This window comes from Armigeres subalbatus, chromosome 2, assembly GCF_024139115.2.
Source record: "Armigeres subalbatus isolate Guangzhou_Male chromosome 2, GZ_Asu_2, whole genome shotgun sequence".
NCBI lineage: Eukaryota > Metazoa > Arthropoda > Insecta > Diptera > Culicidae > Armigeres > Armigeres subalbatus.
Genome location: NC_085140.1, coordinates 278,147,127 through 278,165,669, shown reverse-complemented (window position 1 = coordinate 278,165,669; position 18,543 = coordinate 278,147,127). Strand labels below are relative to the sequence as shown.

The 18,543-nt window shown below is 39.9% G+C and overlaps 1 protein-coding gene and 1 pseudogene across 1 annotated transcript in view; one reads left to right on the top strand and one right to left on the bottom strand.

The window, feature by feature from the left end:
• LOC134212290 (neural cell adhesion molecule 1-like) overlaps nt 1-18,543 on the top strand; it is a 1,103,894-nt gene that overhangs the window by 182,572 nt on the left and 902,779 nt on the right. The window lies entirely within an intron of this gene.
• LOC134209750 (uncharacterized) lies at nt 8,342-10,485 on the bottom strand (annotated as a pseudogene).

The window sequence follows — 18,543 nt, the reverse complement described above, 5'->3', positions numbered from 1 at the left end:
CAAGCGCTGTCACGAATTGTCAGATGCAACCAGCACCTTTTTGTGTGAAAGTATTGGTATCCCTCAAAAAGTATTCCGAATGATTTTGTTTTACGAGTACTTTTTCACTTTGAAAAGTATTCTAGAATAGCAGCTTAATATTGAACAGTTATGAATACGTGTTTTATTCCCGATAGGAAAATCTCTTTAAAAATAAGATTATAAATCCGTAAATTGCAAACACTTTTATTGCGCTCAGAAGATTCTACCCGGGATTTAGGTGAAACACTCAAGGAAACAGTTGAGAATCGATGATCAACTGTGATGAAAAGAAGAACAAGTGTCAAAACAAGGAAAAAGAAGCCGTCTTTGCAGGTCTCGTCTCAGGGAACAACTTAATCCAAGTAAGTAAAATTGCTTTAAATCAACCAACTCAAGAGCTACAGATAAAGATTTAGCTAAATTTATTGGAATAAGCTGCGCTACATCTTTGTAGAACATTGCATGTCAGTATTCTGCAAAACAAAAATAATATTTTTATTTTTTCTACAATGGGCCACCCTATTCTTTGATAGCACCATAATGATGGCATTACTATTCCAAACAACATTTTTTTTCTAAAAAATATTTTTGACGTAAAATTCCTCGCACATCTATTATTCTGGACCATAGTGTACTGGCACAACTCAAACACTTTCGATTTTAAAATTTTGATGTTGCCTAGCTAGACCCTATTAAAAATTAGCCCAATTGGCCATAACATTTTTTCCAGAGGCAAAAAAATCAGAATCGATTTTTTTTTTCAAAAAATCGCTGTTAATTCATATGAATACAAATAAACGTGAATTGATGGATATTGTGGAATCTATTTCCCTAAAGTGCTATTTGGACGTCTCTTTTATGTTTTTCTCATAACATCTTATAATGCTCGAGAAAGATATCGATAACGTTAGGTGGATTAATTTGGTGTTTTACGTTAGTGATTGGTGTTTCTCGGAGAACCAAATCTCTAACTAGGTAATATAGACTTTAATTTCTCGCTAGAGTTGTTTATTTACAACTCTGACAAGAAATTAAGAAAACATTGAAGCTTGCAAAAACACTGACTACAGTGTAAACAAGAATTTTCTTTTTAGATGGTATACATTTATAACATACACATTTTTATAAAGAGAGTTGAAGTTCTTAATAATTTTTGTCACTTTTTTGGGAACTAAAAGTCACTATTTGGTAATTTTTTCTGCAATTCAAAGTCACTATTTGGTCTCTTTTTTGTCAGCGTTGGGCACTAAAGTAAAGTCACTATTTTGATCAGCATTAATCGCTACCAGCTTTGCACTCAAATCGCTTCAATCAAGCGCCCTGATGGTAATGGTTTCAGATTTGAGGTACCCCCAAACATACGTGACGCAGCTGTCGCGCTGGGTCGCTGTATGCAAAACTCCATTCTCCGTTCCCCCAAAGACACGCGACGCGATTCTATCGCTTGGCAACTGCGATTCTGTCGCCGTTGTTGGTATGGAAGTATAAATGGAACATTGCCTGCAGCGACCCAACGATAGAAACGCGGCAGCTAGTTGTCGCCGTCGCGGCGATGAAATCGCTTAGGTCTGGGGAAGTCTGGGAAGAAGCTTCGAAGGTCGCGTCGCGTGTGTTTGGGAAAGCCTTCAATTATAAATTGTTTAACAGATGAACCGGAATTAGCTCACCTAAATTCCGATTTTTAGGCAGATCAGGCATCAAAAGAAATTCTAAGTTTGGATTATAATAAGGTTGAGTTGAAACTAATATTCCATAAACTTTGCGCACGCTTTTGACAGCCCTTATGATTGCCGTGATTTATGTCTGCCTTTGAATGGATGTGATCCAAATTCTAGCATGTCTTCAATAACTCATTAATATATCTTCTTTACTTTCGTTTCAGGTAGCTGCTCTGAATCCATCCGATAACCACAAGTACCAGCTCAAACCGTAAATGGTTTCCATCTTTGCTGCGAATCAAATTCCCAGAAAGGCAATTTTGCGACGGATATAAAATTAACACCCCATCCATCCATCCCATGATGAAGACGTAAACAACCGAACATGTTTTGATGTAGGTTTTGGTCGACAAACTGTGGCAATTCGTTATTCCAAGTATCGGTTGGAGGTTGAGGTTATATCGCCTAAGGTAACATTAACAAGAAATTGGCTGTTTGCACGTGTTGAAAAAAAAAATGTTTTGCTAAATAATGATTCGCCAATAATAAGTTACTTGACTATGGAGTTGAAATCGTGAAAGTTTTAGAATAGATGTTCCGTATTTTTATCTTGTAACCCTACAATTTAAGTGCCCACAAATAATGCGTGAGAGCAAAAAATGTCGATAAAACTGAATACATCTAAGCGGGAACTCGATAATGAATGTTATTAAATTATGCCAGAATCTGAAGCCCGCAAAGATTTTTTTTCAATATCGCTATGTTTCTCTGACTCAGTTGTCCATTCTGAAGAACCCTTTCGTCAATTCATCAGAAATGTTCATTAACACATACCTACCATCTCATTTTTTCACAATCTGCATATTTCATGGTTGTATGCGGAAATGTATTGCAATCAGGATCAGCAAACATATTTCCTCCCTGTAAATCAAAACATTCTGAATCAGACCAGCCAAATTGAACTGGAAAACTCTTCTTGGCGTATCATATCGACTCTCTCTTATCGGATACCAATCAATTGCCTCCTCAAACCATGGCTCTTCCGCTTGATTCTCCTCATAGTCTTCCAGCTGCCTTGTTTTGATCACCCTTGTTAAATTGAACCAACATCAAATCTCAAGTTTACGGCCGAACGAATCGTAAAATAATAAATTGTTACATCATTCGATGCCCAGCTCCAACCCCACCTTATACATCCGCCGTTTTCTCGGCGGCCCCTTCATTGGTTCTGGGCTTCAGGATCCGTGCTGTAAGTGGAGAGCGGCCGGTGAATTTCGATATGACCATATCGAAGCTTCCCGTACCATCATCATGATACAACAACAGTTCACAGTGCTCAATAACGAATTGATGCTGTTTTGTGCCTTAGGCGAAAGTTGCCGGATTTGGAGATTTGTTCTAACCGATCTGGTTAACCTGAAGCAATGGGCATGTGTACTGGCTGGTACCGACGTTGGATTGGCACACAAACATGCCCAACTCCCCGGAAGACCCGGGGTGCTACCGCTGACTGCGCTGTGCGACGGTGGTCCGGAGGGAAAGCCTCATCGTCAATCGTTCCGCACTTCATCATGATTTATTGCCCGGAGGAATGTAGGTTTTTTCTTCCTTTCGGGAGAATATTTTCGCATTTCATAGACGAACAGATTTGGAAAGTTGTTTGTGCAGGAAATTGATGGATGAATACTTGAGTGCTCAATCAAGCGTTGTTCGTGCGCTGCGGTAAATGATGGAAGTTCGTTGACGTAGGAATTATCTTAAATTTAATCAAAGTGATTTGAGGGATGGCTCAATTTGAGCATTCGGTAGCCAGATTATAATTTCGGTAAAGCAAGACTTGCTTTTTTACTTGAGATTTTGAATAATTTTCACGCTTATTTAAATTGATGTAATTTATTAAGGTATTTCCGAATTTAATTTTTGTTAAGGTGAATGGAGAACCAATTGGTACCAGTGTTGGTAAAAGCTCAAATTCTCAAAACTCATCCACGATTAAAATCAAGCGCGAGGCAAACTTCACCCGACTCATGGCCCAGATAATGGTCCATGATTCGGCTCGTGATTTGCATCATTGCGTGATTTTTGCGTTTTCTTCTTCGTTGAATTCATCAGAATAACTTTCTTTGCTCAAAACAATGGATAACAAATTCATACGTAAACATAAAATAGCTTCGATTGGGTATTGACACTTTTTAGAGTGAAATAATTTTTCTGCGAATGAGCGAAACGATGCGATTCTGCGTGAAAAACTCATGCTCGATGCTCTCCTCGCAGAATCGCAAGCGAATCAGCTCGTGCATGAGGCTTCGGTGAGTGAAATTTGAGCATGATTCTACCAACACTGATTGGTACACGCCGTGTAGTGAAATCTAAATCTCAAATGATAACTCCAACTTAAATTTGATAATTTCTTAATCAAACGTATTAGGTATTTGAGAAACATATTCTTTCTTTCAAGACATTTTCTGCTAGGCTCATCTCTCAGATACGAAATACGATCACAGTATAAACGTATCTATGAACATAATCAATATTGAAAGTTATTTCGATAATTATTGGAACCCCTTTACCAAGATACCGTTACGTCTTATTTCCTTGGTTACAGGCATCCGATTGTCTTGGGCAGACGGCAGTCGTGGAATACGGTTTTAAACACATCACGGAGAAAACAGCCCAGTTTTGGCTGTCTCATAAATAACCCATCTCGAAGACACACGTTGAACCTATTCGAAAGAAAGGATCATCACCCTGTGACCAACTTCTGTCGACCTTTAGCTTCCACTGACCTGCTTGCGACCAACAACTACGTGAACTTGAAGGATATTTTCCGCCTTGCTTCCCTTTCCGTAATGGTCTTCCCGTTTAGTCAGGGGAGCCCAGCAGTTGGCATTAAAACGAAATACATAAGTTGGAAGTCGGTAGAGGGAAAACAAAAATAACAATAAAACGAAACACCAAATAAAAACAAAGTCCCGGTGCGACCTACGTTTCGCCCCCCGTTCGGAGGATTTCTGCTGAATATTCCCTAACTGCTAACTCCGCATAAGGTACGATGGGTCTGTATGGGTAAACATAACGCTGATGTCAATTCGGATCCTCCGGTTAACGTTCAGACCGAACGAAAACATCAATTGTTTCAAATACACAACTTTGTACCAAATTTAGAAACATGGCCGTAAGCTCGCAAACAATTAAATTTCACCCCGTTTTCCCAGAAAACGTGGGAAGGATTGCTGCAGGAGGGACCACGGGACGGGAAAACATTATCGAGAGAAAATACCTGCTGATGGCAAAATAATGGGGAAAGGGGGCAAAGCATACACAAAAGGGATACTTTTTTCTCGGTCGTTCGGTTAATTTCTTTTCATCGTCATCGTGCCGGAGAAGGGCCAGACGAACGTACCCGGCTAGCTTGCTTGGGGGCTTCAGCGAACTAATAAAGCGTGTGGACATTCATGCTACGAAGGTTGGTGTTGGGATATCTTAATCGGGTTAATCAGTGACTTGTAACAAAAGGTAGGTACCTCAATTTACTCAGTATTTAGGTGACACTATTGCGCAAAGGATCTGAACCAGAAGCCAGGAGAATGAAGAAAGGACAGTCGCAAATGAGCTGAGGATTTGCGATGATGAGTTGTTATGGTTAGAGCATCAGCGTGCAAGTTTTCTGCTTTGGCTCTTGCAACACAAGCCAAAGATTATCTGAAAGTAGGTCATTTGTGTGGTAGGATATGGAAAGATTGTGGCAAAAGCTTCACAGATAGAAAAATCCACTGAAATTTCCACTAAAAATAATGCACATAAATGGAACGCCATTATTAGCGTAATTCAACACGGGATATAGCCAAAATGTATACAATATTTGACGTGAATCGTCGATATTGCATACAAGTTGTGAGCAATGTTGTTAAGAAGAGGACCATTTCAGCGTAGAGTAGCGTAAATTTTCGCATGTCAAGTTTTACGCGCTGTTTATTTTTCATTATTTTTTTCTGTGTTGGAGTTATTTAAGAGCACTATGTTTTTTTTTAAATATATGGTAAGCTTCTTTGTTCTGTGGCTATTTCGCGATTTTTTTTAAACATTCTAGTAAGTGCAGTAGGGCTGGGATTGAAAGTAAATCTTCTAATTCTTATCTTCTTCTTCTACACAGAAAAAAATAATGAAAAGTAAACAGCGCGTAAAACTTGAGATGCGGAAATTTACACTATAAAACGCTGAAATGACCCTCTTCCTAACAAGTTTGCTTACAACTTGCATGCGATATTGATGATTCACGTCAAATATTGTATACATTTAGGCTATATCTCGCATGCATTTACGCTGATCAGGGTAGAAAAAAGTCAAAGGGTCTGTTCAAATATTACGTAACGCGAAAAACGTTGTTTTCAAGAGACCCCCACCCCCTAGTAACAATCCGTAACAATTTTCAAAATTACCCCCACCCCTATGCGTAACACGTAACAAAATGCAGTTTTTTGAAAAAAATCTAAATTTTGTTAGAATTTGATACATGATACGATCAAATATTATGTATATTATATTGTATGCTATTTTAAGGATATTCAAAATTTATCAAAAAATAATAAATATTTTTTTCTCTGTGTTACGCGTAACAATTCTTCGAAGGACCCCCACCCCCTACATTTTTGGTAACAAATCGTAACAAAAATTTAACAACCCCCCACCCCCTATTGCGTTACGTAATATTTGAACAGGCCCAAACTCATTTTAGTGAAATCGCAGAAAATCGAGACAACATTGAATTCAGTCACCAATGAATCAAATGCCATGGAAAATGAATTGTTACTATTGTCGGCGTAGCACCAAGTTGAATTCGGAAGTCGGGACTTCCGAGCCGAACTCTCTTCCGAAGTTTTATTTGTCAAACTAATTAATGCGTTGTTTAGCGCATCTTTAGGCGAATCCAGCGCACTACTTCCGAAGTTGGGAAAGTTGCCTGTATCTGGAGAAAAATCCAACTTCGGTATAAAAAGCGGTATAAATTTATTCCGGATGCACAATACCTCATGTGAGGTTACACTGCGTCAATCGCATTGTTGTTGTACCCACATTCTTCTTTACACTCATTCGTAAACTGTTGAACTGAGAATGAACACCTAAATAATTCATATTCATTTTTGCCCCGATGATAATGACAGTAAACAAAATTCATTCCATGCATTTTCATCCAAGTGACTCTGAAATGCAAACCGCCCTCCTCATTTCAAAACGCCTATAGTTTTTTGTATTTTTATTCTAATTTTTATGTTCTATTGAAATTTATGATTCAAAATCAAATTAAAGTGACAGTAAAAATGGAAAACCATTCTGTTTTATCTATGTTCATAAATGTCCAAATTTGAATTTAATTCGAAAATTTAATCAAAGCCTTACAAATTGTTACCTCACTTTACTCTTCAATACATTTTTCGAAATAAATCTTGAATATGACATCCAAAAATATGTTCAACTGTATACAAATTGTTACAAAAACAATTCAGTTCAATAATTGTTTGAATTTGAAATATCCGAATAAGTCATTAACGAATGTATGGCTAGATTAAAATATGTCAACATTGTCATTTCATATGGGACTAAGACATTGTTCTTTTTTAGAATTTTGTTCTGACAATTATAACCGCCGCCTGCAACCTATCAATGGGATTTAGTAGAACTCCGCATCTTATGGACGTACAAAATATTGTGAGTTAACGAATACTACAAAGTTAGTCGTCACAGTCGTTATTTGTGCTTGTGATTTACGCTCCTATAAAACAACAGTGTCGATGTAGCTGAAACTGAATAAGCAACCCGAGCAACCCGCTTGAGTCTTGACAGATAAGTTTACATGAAGGAAGAAGTATTCCGTGAATTATTTTGTGAAAAAGGATATTTTTCAAGCAAAGCCGAAACAAAAGCAGCTGTGAGTTTTTGGAATTTGATTTGGGAAGCTATACTCTAGCACGGTAAGTGACAGCTGATTTCAAAAATCAACTTAGAATTTAGTTGTTACTAAATAATATCTATTGTATGTTTTGTCATATTCCAGGAAGATAATAGAGAAACGAATGTGTGTCGGTGCCGCTCATTAGGACGAGCCCAGTTATCATGTTTTCCTGGAATTCTGAATGAATTGCAACACAACCCTCACGACGGCGAAATAGGATAGCCAGTTCAATGGATATGAAACATCCGCGACTGAGATGCATACATTGAGAGGACCGTACACGATCTCATTGGAATTTCCCATGTTATACTTATTCACATCTTATTTACTGTTGTGATAATCCCTTATCAGCAAACGATAATACACGGTATGAAAAAATTAGTAATTTTGCTCCTATGATTGAATAATAATACTGCACAAATCTGAGCCATGGAAATAATATAGGGGGAATGACGGCTTTGGCAGGTTTTGTTCTATTATTGTCAGGGGTTTTTTTTATGACTGATTATGCTCAAATTTGGCCTAAACATTCTTTGCATATCAAAGAATATTATGGCCAAATTTTATAAAATTCGGTCGACAAAAACCCCTCTGCCAATAATAGAACAAAATCTGCCAAAGCCGTCTTTTCCCCTAGATAATAAAAATGATTATTTTCGAAAACTTTTATTTCTTTTATTATATTATATTGTGTTCGAGAGTCGGAATCAATTTATTCGTTAGCCATCCGCTTCACTCCACCTTTTATTTGTAAGCTGTAAGCTGTTGAAATCGCTTGTGGGAATAAAGCCTTGTTCAACTTTACCAAAAGAATATTCGTCAAGGTTTCTTCTGCCAGCTGCGTGCGGAAATTAGATAATACTAACCCAAGAGCACTGAAGGCTCTCTCGACGGAAACTTGGTTTGAAGGAGTGGCCAGCACAATCATGGATACGGCATGCAACTCCGGATGTGTTGTTTTCCGGCGCAACCAGTGGTCCCAGACATTATAGTTATGGTTTTGACGAGGTTCGAGATCGATAGACTGTAGCTGTTGTAGAAATCTGGTTTCGCTTAGTTCGTGATCCATATTCACGGATCCACCATACATCTCGGTGAGATATTCATCAAACTCGTCGTTGTGTTCGGAGCTGTTCAGGGATACGTTTGGCATGTTGGTGAATTCGCTGCCATGTTTCGTTGATGAGACCCTTGAGAAGGGATGATGAGAAAGAAAGTAAATTGGAGCATGTTCGCAGGAAAGGAAATTTTATTGAAAAATGGGAGCATTAAGGTTCCTCCAAACATACGCGACGCGATAGTGTTATCGCTTGGCGACTGTCGCCGTTGGTATGGAGGCTTAAATGAAACAGCGACCCAACGATATAATCGCGGCGATTAGTTGACGCCGTCGCAGCGATGAAATCCCTTGGGTTCGGGAGAGCCTTTAAGCAATAGTTCTCCCCATGTGTGTTGTTCGTGATTGTATGCGTGACAGAAGACGACTGATTCAGATGAAAAGAAAGAGATCGCGAAAGAATAATAATCAACCGCTTGAATGATTCTTATGACCTTTTGTAAATGAATATATCTAGGAACTTTTTTCAAATAGGCGTAACTGTATTTGACCTTGAAATTTGAAACGCCTCATACTCTCTCTATGTAGCTTATTTTGTTCCACTGACGTTACTACCAGATAGATCGCAATCTATTCTTTCTGTTGGGGGCATTAGTTGACCAAAATAGTTTGAATTAAGCGCACAATTGCCATTCCAAAAATCAAGGTCAGAATCAATTAGGCCCATTTGAAAAAAGTTCCTAGATATGTACCTGTATTTCCATTTTTTCCTCAGGTGAAAAAAACTTCGATCCTCAATAGTTAAACCTCGGATCGATAAAAAGAGCCATTTTAAAAGCTCTAGATCCACGCAAAGCTTTTAATAGCGTAGTCAACGAGTTCATTAGCTCAGGAGTAAACGGGTTTTCATTGAGCTTGCGCACTTCACTGATTGCCATTAGCCAGGCCATGTAGAAATCGGGTAAACATACATGCTCCGCCTGCATTTTCTTTGTACAAATGTACAGCGGTTTGAATGCCTCATAATAATTGTCAACGAAATTCCAGTGGTCGGTAAGATCTATGATGATCAAATATATATATAAGTAACGTGAATCTGAGATATGTGAATTATTTCAATTCACGTATGATTTATCAAAAAGGCTATATGCAAAATTGCATATTTACTTTTTGATAAATCATACGTGAATGCGAGCGTCAATGGTAGATTTTTGGAAGCGCAATTGTGGCAGTTGATGCAAATGCCTTATTAAAAAAAACTTTGGTTTGTTTACATACATACCGAGTTCAGGAAATTGAGTCGCTAGTTGTTCGAAGAATGATTTTTGCGTTTTGAAAGATTGCACCATCTCAAAAATACCACCCCATCTGGTTTGGCTCCAAATAGGGGGGTGCGAGGCACCATGATGGTCGAAATTCGTTTGGTACTTCACGTTTTTTGATTTTTTAGCCAGCTCGGTCAGACTCTTCACACCTGCATGGGATTTATTCACCACGTCTAAGATCGCCAGCTGCAGAGTGTGAACAGCACATCGCACAAGATTGATTCGCTCTTGGAACTCTTCATACAATTCAGAAGGTATATCTCGTGATGATTCTTGTTCGCCTGTGCAGTCAACATCCTCAAGGTTCTCTAGCAATGTCATTTGTAGTTCATTTCGCATTTTCTTCCCTGCCGCCACCACATTGGCCCCGTTATCGACAGTAATTGAGAAAATGTTCCCAATGGGCACATTGTACTCTGCAAGCGTGTCCAATATTTTTAATTTTAGGACTGCGGCAGTTTGGCTTTCTACCATTCCTATATAACAAGAAAAAATAATGAAAAATACATTATTAGCAAAAAATAGCCTTACTACAAATTGGATTCAAATGTTTGTAAATTACGTCAAGCTTATAGGTAGAAAGTTCTTAATAAGAGTCTTCTGCAGGTCAGTGATAAGTCGCACGGCTATAAAGAAGATCTTGCATAGGGCTAGGCTCAAATCCGTAACCGGTCAATGAAATTATTAGATGGGAAATTGTCTCGGTTAGCTTGGGCATAAGAATATTCGTGATAACCACATTCTATTACGATACCTGAAAGGTAACTGTCTTAAGTACCTCGCAGTTATCAAATGTAGATGTGAATAATGAAAACTAAGCTGCGAGGTGGGAATGTGCCAGTTGTGTGATGCGATATAGTAAACTGTCTGTAATTGCCTAACTGTCCCATATGAACAGGAAACCCAACAAAGATGGGACGACTATGCGGTTACAGTGAAAGTGAAAGAAATACAGTGCATTGGAGGAAAACTTACCAAGAGTTCGAACCACGACCTTTTCCCCAAGAGTATATTGAACGTTTATTCCGAGAATATGTCTGTTATGACATGATGCAGAATCGACCTTTAAGCATATTAATTTATCCTTCATCTCATCTTTGAGGATCTGTTTGACACGCTGAGAAATAACACGTAAGTGTTCTCTGATGGTTTCTCGATTCAAAGTACATCCCACCGCTTGACAAATTGGCTCTAGTAGCAGTCGAAAACCGTCCCACTCGAAGCATGACAGTGGCAGCCCATGTTCAGTGACCAGCTTCGATCAAAAACTGTAAGTCAATGGCGATTGGCCGTTTTGCCACGAATCGCGGCTTTTTCTCTGGTTGAACATAATCTTTCAGGAGACCTTTACCGTTTGCTAGCTCGCTGTGGCGTAAACGGAAATGCCGAATAAAATTTCCCGAGTCATATTTGTTCTGTACGTATGAGCATTCCCCATTGAGATCTATGTTGCAACCAGCCTTTTCACCATCACGTATTACGAAATCCGCCGCGACGTTTTTTGGTTTTAGAGCAACTCGAATCCATTTTTACAGCTTTTTGCGTTCCTTTAAAACCGGCTTAGGTATATGACAATTTCACTACGCTGTGATGAATGTGAGATTTATGGTTTCATATATTCAATGAATCTGAGCATGAACAGGAAGCCGAGTAGGTGAACACGGAACGCAGAAACACTTGTATGATATTCATTAATGAATTCTGTACCTTTCCTCATTTTGATAATGACAACACTTATGAAAGAAGCAAATGAAGTCATCGTTGACATAGGTGTCAAATCTTTGAAGGCATGGGGATAAAATAAAATGAATCATGCACTGGGCATATTTTGCACTGATATTTTATTTAATTCAAACTCAAATTTGTCTTCTGATATTTTACAACCCTGACGCTGATAATGGCGTTCCATTTATGTGCATGATTCTTAGCGTAAATTTCAGTGGATTTTTCTATCTGTGTATGTACATAAAAATAAATTTCTATCTGTCTGACCCTTATAGGCTCGGAAACCACTGAACCGATCAGCGTAAAAATTTGTGTGCAGAGGTTTTTGGGGCCAGGTAGGGTTCGAGACCCATCCCCCTTTGGAAAGGGAGGATCACATACACAATGAAACACAAATTTCTTGATAAATCGAGAATTAATCAACTAAATTGAAATTCTGGCATGTGGAGGTATTGGAAGCCAATAAATGTTTCTGTAGTGGTTCGAACCCCCTCCCTCTTCTGGAAAGGGGGCTCCTATACAAATAAAACAGAAATTTCTGCATAACTCGAGAACTAATCAAGCCAACCGAGCCAAATTTGGTTATGGAGTTTTTTGGAGACCAGAAAATTGCGAATATAAAAATAAATCAGAAAATAAATCAATTCAGGCGAGACGAAGCTCGTCGGGTCTGCTAGTTATATACATAAAAATTAATTTCTGTCTGTCTATAGACTTGGAAATTACTGAACCGATTTCTACATAACTGAGGAAATAATCAAGCAAATGGAACGAAATTTGGCATGTGGAGGTTTTAAAAGACAAGACATATTTCTATGATGGTTCGTGACCCCTCCCCGCTCTAGAAGGGAGGGGGCTTACATGCAAATTGGCCCTGACGGCAGCGCGAAAACAATATGGGGGCTGGGTGATGCTTTTTAATTTCACCCGGCAAGGCATAAAACGTTGAAACACGTTTTAGCCAAAAATAGTTTGATTTTTCGGGTTAAAAATTCGATTTACTTATAGTTAGGCAACAGACAAAACTCGATTTTCCGGAGGAAAAAGCGCCAGCAGGAAGATCGAGACCGTGAAGAGACGGAGCAACTGTACCGCGCTAATAACACACGAAAGTACTATGAGAAGTTGAACCGTTCACGTAAGGGCCACGTGCCACAGCCTGATATGTGTAAGGACATAAACTAGAACCTTCTTACGAACGAGTGTGAGGTGATGCAAAGGTGTCGGCAGCACTACGAAGAGCACCTGAATGGCGATGTGGCAGACGAAGATGGCGGTATGGTGATGGACCTGGGAGAACGCGCGCAGGACAGAATTCTACCGGCTCCGGATCTCCAGGAAATCCAGGAAGAGATTGGCTGGCTGAAGAACAACAAAGCCCCTGGGGTTGACCAACTACCAGGAGAGCTATTTAAACACGGTGGTGAGGCACTGGCTAAAGCGCTGCACTGGGTCATTACCAAGATTTGGGAGGAGGCAGTTTTGCCGCAGGAGTGGATGGAAGGTGTCGTGTGTCCCATCTACAAAAAGAGCGATAAGCTGGATTGTAGCAACTACCACGCGATCACATTGCTGAACGCCGCCTACAAGGTACTCTCCCAAATTTTATGCCGTTGACTAACACCAATTGCAAGGGAGTTCGTGGGGCAGTACCAGGCGGGTTTTATGGGCGAACGCTCCACCACGGACCAGGTGTTCGCCATTCGCCAAGTACTGCAGAAATGCCGCGAATACAACGAGCCCACACATCATCTATTCATCGACTTCAAAGCCGCATATGATACAATCGATCGCAAGCTAATGCAAGAAAACGGATTCACGGATAAACTGACACGGTTGATCAAAGCGACAATGGATCGGGTGATGTGCGTAGTTCGAGTTTCAGGGGCATTATCGAGTCCCTTCGAAACCCGCAGAGGGTTACGGCAAGGTGATGGTCTTTCGTGTCTGCTATTCAACATCGCGTTGGAAGGGGTAATACGAAGAACAGGGATTAACACGAGTGGTACAATTTTCAATAAGTCCGTCCAGCTATTTGGCTTCGCCGACGACATAGATATTATGGCACGTAACTTTGAGAAGATGGAGGAAGCCTACATCAGACTGAAGAGGGAAGATAAGCGGATCGGACTAGTCATCAACACGTCGAAGACGAAGTACATGATAGGAAGAGGTTCAAAAGAAGACAATGTGAGCCACTCACCGCGAGTTGGCATCGGTGGTGACGAAATTGAGGTGGTAGAAGAGTTTGTGTACTTGGGCTCACTGGTGACTGCCGAAAATGACACCAGCAGAGAAATTCGAAGACGCATAGTGGCTGGAAATCGTACATACTTTGGACTCCGCAAGACGCTCCGATAAAATAGAGTTCGCCGCCGTACCAAACTGACAATCTACAAAACGCTCATTAGACCGGTAGTCCTCTACGGACACGAGACCTGGACGATGCTCGTGGAGGACCATCGCGCACTCGGAGTTTTCGAAAGAAAAGTGCTGAAAGTGGCGGACGGCACGTGGAGGAGGCGAATGAACCAAGAGTTGCATCAGCTGTTGGGAGAACCATCCATCGTTCACACCGTGAAAATCGGACGACTACGGTGGGCCGGGCACGTAGCCAGAATGTCGGTAAAAGTCCACCATACAGGTGACCCCTAATTCTAGGTGTGATGCGGCTTTATGCTTACCGTGCCTACGAATGAATGGTTAGGGAGTCTAAAAAGAATCTAACCGCAAACGGACCCTGTGAAGCACCAGGGCCCCCTTCACGGTATTTAGCCCTCGCTGCGCTAACCGGAGCTATGGCGTAGTTGACTTTTTGCTTCTCCAAGATAATCGGTTACTCTTATTTAATCTTAACGTGAGGTTTAATAAGAGTGGGGTTATGAATATGTGTTTTACTTAGTTTTCTACAAATTGCCACTTATATGGATTCGCATTATGCGTTTTTCACAGTGTACTGTGTCTCGTCTTTAATGTTAGGCTTTGGCTATTTTGTTCAATCTCAACGTGAGGGTGGGGTTTTGAATATGTGTTTTACTTAGTTTTATGCGCATTATGCGTTTTTCACAGTGTATTATGTGTTTCGTCCTTGACGTTCGGCTTCGGCTACTCTTGCTCAATCTCAACGTGAGGTTAAGTAAGGGTGGGGTTATGAATATGTGTTTTATTTAGTTTTTCAACAAGCTGTCACCTATATGGATTCGCATTATGCGATTTTTACAATGTACTTGTGTTTGTCACTCATATGGATTCGCATTATGCGTTTTTCACAGTGTACTCTGTGTCTCGGCTTTGGCGTTCGGCTTTGGCTACTTTTGTTCAATCTCAACGTGAGTGTGGGGTTATGAATATGTGTTTTACTTAGTTTTTGAACAAGCTGTCACCTATATGGATTCGCCTTATGCGTTTTTTACAATGTACTTTGTGTTTGTCACCTATATGGATTCGCATAATGCGTTATTTACAGTGTACTATGTGTCTCGGCTTTGGCGTTCGGCTTTGGCTACTCTTGTTCAATATCAACGTGAGTGTGAGGTTATGAATATGTGGTTTACTTAGTTTTTTAACAAGCTGTCACCTATATGGATTCGCATTATGCGATTTTTACAATGTACTTTGTGTTTGTCGCCTATATGGATTCGCATTATGCGTTTTTCACAGTGCACTCTGTGTTTCGTCTTTGACGTTCGTCCATTGTCCCTAGCTTAATGCGTGTGAGTCTACATAATTGGCTTTCCTATAAATATGATATACTATTTGCATTGCATTGTGTGATTTATCCAGTATATTTTATGCTTCGAGTTTCATTGCGTTTTACAAAATGCATCGTATGTATGTATTATTGATTGTATCCTCCTTCTTCAGAAACCTGTTCCATTCTCCTTTCCAACTTCACTTCCTCTTCCTTTCCCCTTTTCACTTCCTTTTCCGTCAGGTAAATGATGAGAAAGGCCAGTGAAGACGATGGCACAAATCTCCCAAATTGAGGGGAACGTGCCTCCTGAGCCGACGTTCTGATACCTGATACCTGATAGAAAGGGACGAGCCTGGAATTGAAGTCACCTCCTGCTTATAAGGCAGAAGCCGTAGCCACTCAGGGCCGGATTTAGGGGGGGTCTGGAGGGGGAGGACGTGGCCCCGGGCCTCCTTAAATCTAGTGCACCAAATTTAACATATTTGGGCCCCCACAAGCTACCCGTATTCCCATGGATTTATATTTTCATAACTTCAACAATTTTCAACCGATTTGCGTTTCTTAGAATTGAAGATGTTCACAGTATATGCTTCGGGTCATGCAAAAATCCCTGGACTGAGGTCTAAGTCACCCTAGAAATCTCTGAAGTAAAGCCTTAGGGTCTACTCGCGTAACCAAAGGCCTCTTTCCAAATTCAAGTACGGTACATGCTCTTTATGGTACTTAGCATAGAATGCGTTAACAGTATATGTTCCGGGTCATCCAAGAAATCTCTGGAGTAAGGCTTTAAGGTCTACACTCGTAACCATGGGTCTATCGACTTGTTTCAAAATTAGCACATGCTCTTTCTGCTCCTTGACATCGAATGTGATCACTACATATCCCAAGCAGCACAAACTGTTTCACTACTGAACATTTCACTGTGTTGCAACTTGCGAAAACAATCTTTGCATATGTGCCATCAAATATAACTCTCTTGCAATCTAAAAAGCGCAAGAGGTTGAGCCTACGGAAACATCCTTCGATTGCAGTAAAATTGCAATAATGTTGCAAAATACTACAGCGGGAAAAAAAATAAAATAAAAATATAAAACTGGATTCGATTTATGGATCTTGTGATTGATAGTCTTTCACTCTACCACAGCACCATTTAACACTTCGAAGGGAGTGCATGCTGACTCTCCATAAAAACCATACGATTATGAAGTTTTGTACTCGGGTTTCCTGTTACTTGATTGCACCATCACAGGAAAAAAAATGTGAGTTGTCAAAACGTTGAATGATGCTAAATTAAACATGTAGACAGATTCAACTTATTTGCAACTTAATTTAAACAAACAATTAAATTTTAAAGACGCTTTGGAGTTGGTAAAAACTATGCAACTTAATGAGTTTATTTCGTGTTTGCAACATGAAGTGCAGTATTCTTTGTTTGTTTGTTTCCAAATGTCAAACACGTACTGCATTGCAATTTTAATAAAACATTGATCACAATTCGAACGTTTTTGACATCTTGATGCAACTTTTTCGTGCTTTGATGTTTTTCCAATGCCTTTAATGAAACCGAATAGAAACAAGGTGCTTTTAGGAAGATGTTGCGTGTGCTGCTTGGGATGTCCTACGCTATCCAAGCAATATCTAGGATAAGCCATCAGTTATACAAGAAATCCCTGGAGAAAGTCTATAGGGCGTACGTACACGCGTAACCGAGGGTTTGTCAATTGGTTTCAAATCTCTGGAGAAAGGCCTTATCCTTATGGTCTACATGCGTAAGCATTGGTCTATCGACTGGTTTCCAAATTGGCACATGCTCTTTGAGATCTTTGGAATGGAATGTGATCACAGCATATGTTCTGCGCTATCCAAGAAATATCTCGGATAAAGTCTCAATCAGGCATTAAAAAAATCAGATCATGAGTAAAAATGGACTAAATTCATGCCAACTTGATGCTCAACTGCGGCCTAATCGATGATGCTTCCTAGATCGTTGAAATTTGGCGTTCGTTGATTCAAAGTTTAAAGATCTTCATCGCTCACCAATGGGAGACAACTGAGCGAAGCAAATCACTTGGTAACCTAACAATGAGTGTTGTTAAGACACGCTGTTGGAAAAGTCTTTTCAGACATTAGGAAAATTTAGTACGCTATGAGAATGGAACTCTGATACACTGCATGGGAGGCTTTGATACTTTCTCTCCTCCATCCCAGCAACTTGAAAGCAGAGTGAATAAAGCAGAACACCTGATGTGTTTTGATGTTTTAGTTTTATTCTAGTAAAGCAAGCGTAAAACAAATGCTCCAGTCGTAGCTTCCCTGCATATCATACCAAGTTTGGCTCGGCGAACTCTGTTGCTCATTGTTTACGCAGCAACGATCGCTCGTAATCATTGTTTGGTATCAATCTGAGCAAGGCTGTTCACTCACTGGCGTAGGATACTATGATTGAATTAGATCAATGCTCGACTGCTTCACTCACGCTTTCAATGCCTGGTCTCAATCATACAAAAAATCCCTGAAGAAAGGCTTAAGGATCCTTACGCGTAATCAAATGTGGTTCGAATGGTTTGAAAAGTGTAACATGCTGCTTGTGGCACTTATAATAAAATGTGATCACAACATGTGTTCTGCGTTATCCAAGAAATCACAGAAGTATAGCCTTAGAGTCAGCGGAGGAAATGAATTCGTCAGTTCAGCGGACGATGGAAGCCAACCAGCCCATGCCTTGAGGGAAGTTAAGGATAGAGATCGGCAAAACGGATCACTTTGATGAACGGCTCAGATCTGGGTCATTCATTTTAATGATCCGGATCTTTCAACCAGATCGGATCCTTAAAACAAAACGTAACGAGAATGCAATAAAGTGAAACCTTCGTCATTCTGGCTCACATCCTACCGTATTGACAATAACTTTACCCTTTATTGTTTACAAGCGTATGGATTACAAAGAATGAACTTTTTATTTTATTATTTCCTTACAAATGGTCAAATAATTTGCTGATCTGGTGAACCGGATCTTTTAAAAATTGATCCACGAATCATTCACTCACTTTAGAGATCCGGATCATTTGACCGGTTCCGGATCTGAACGCCCATCTCTAGTTAAGGATGCGATC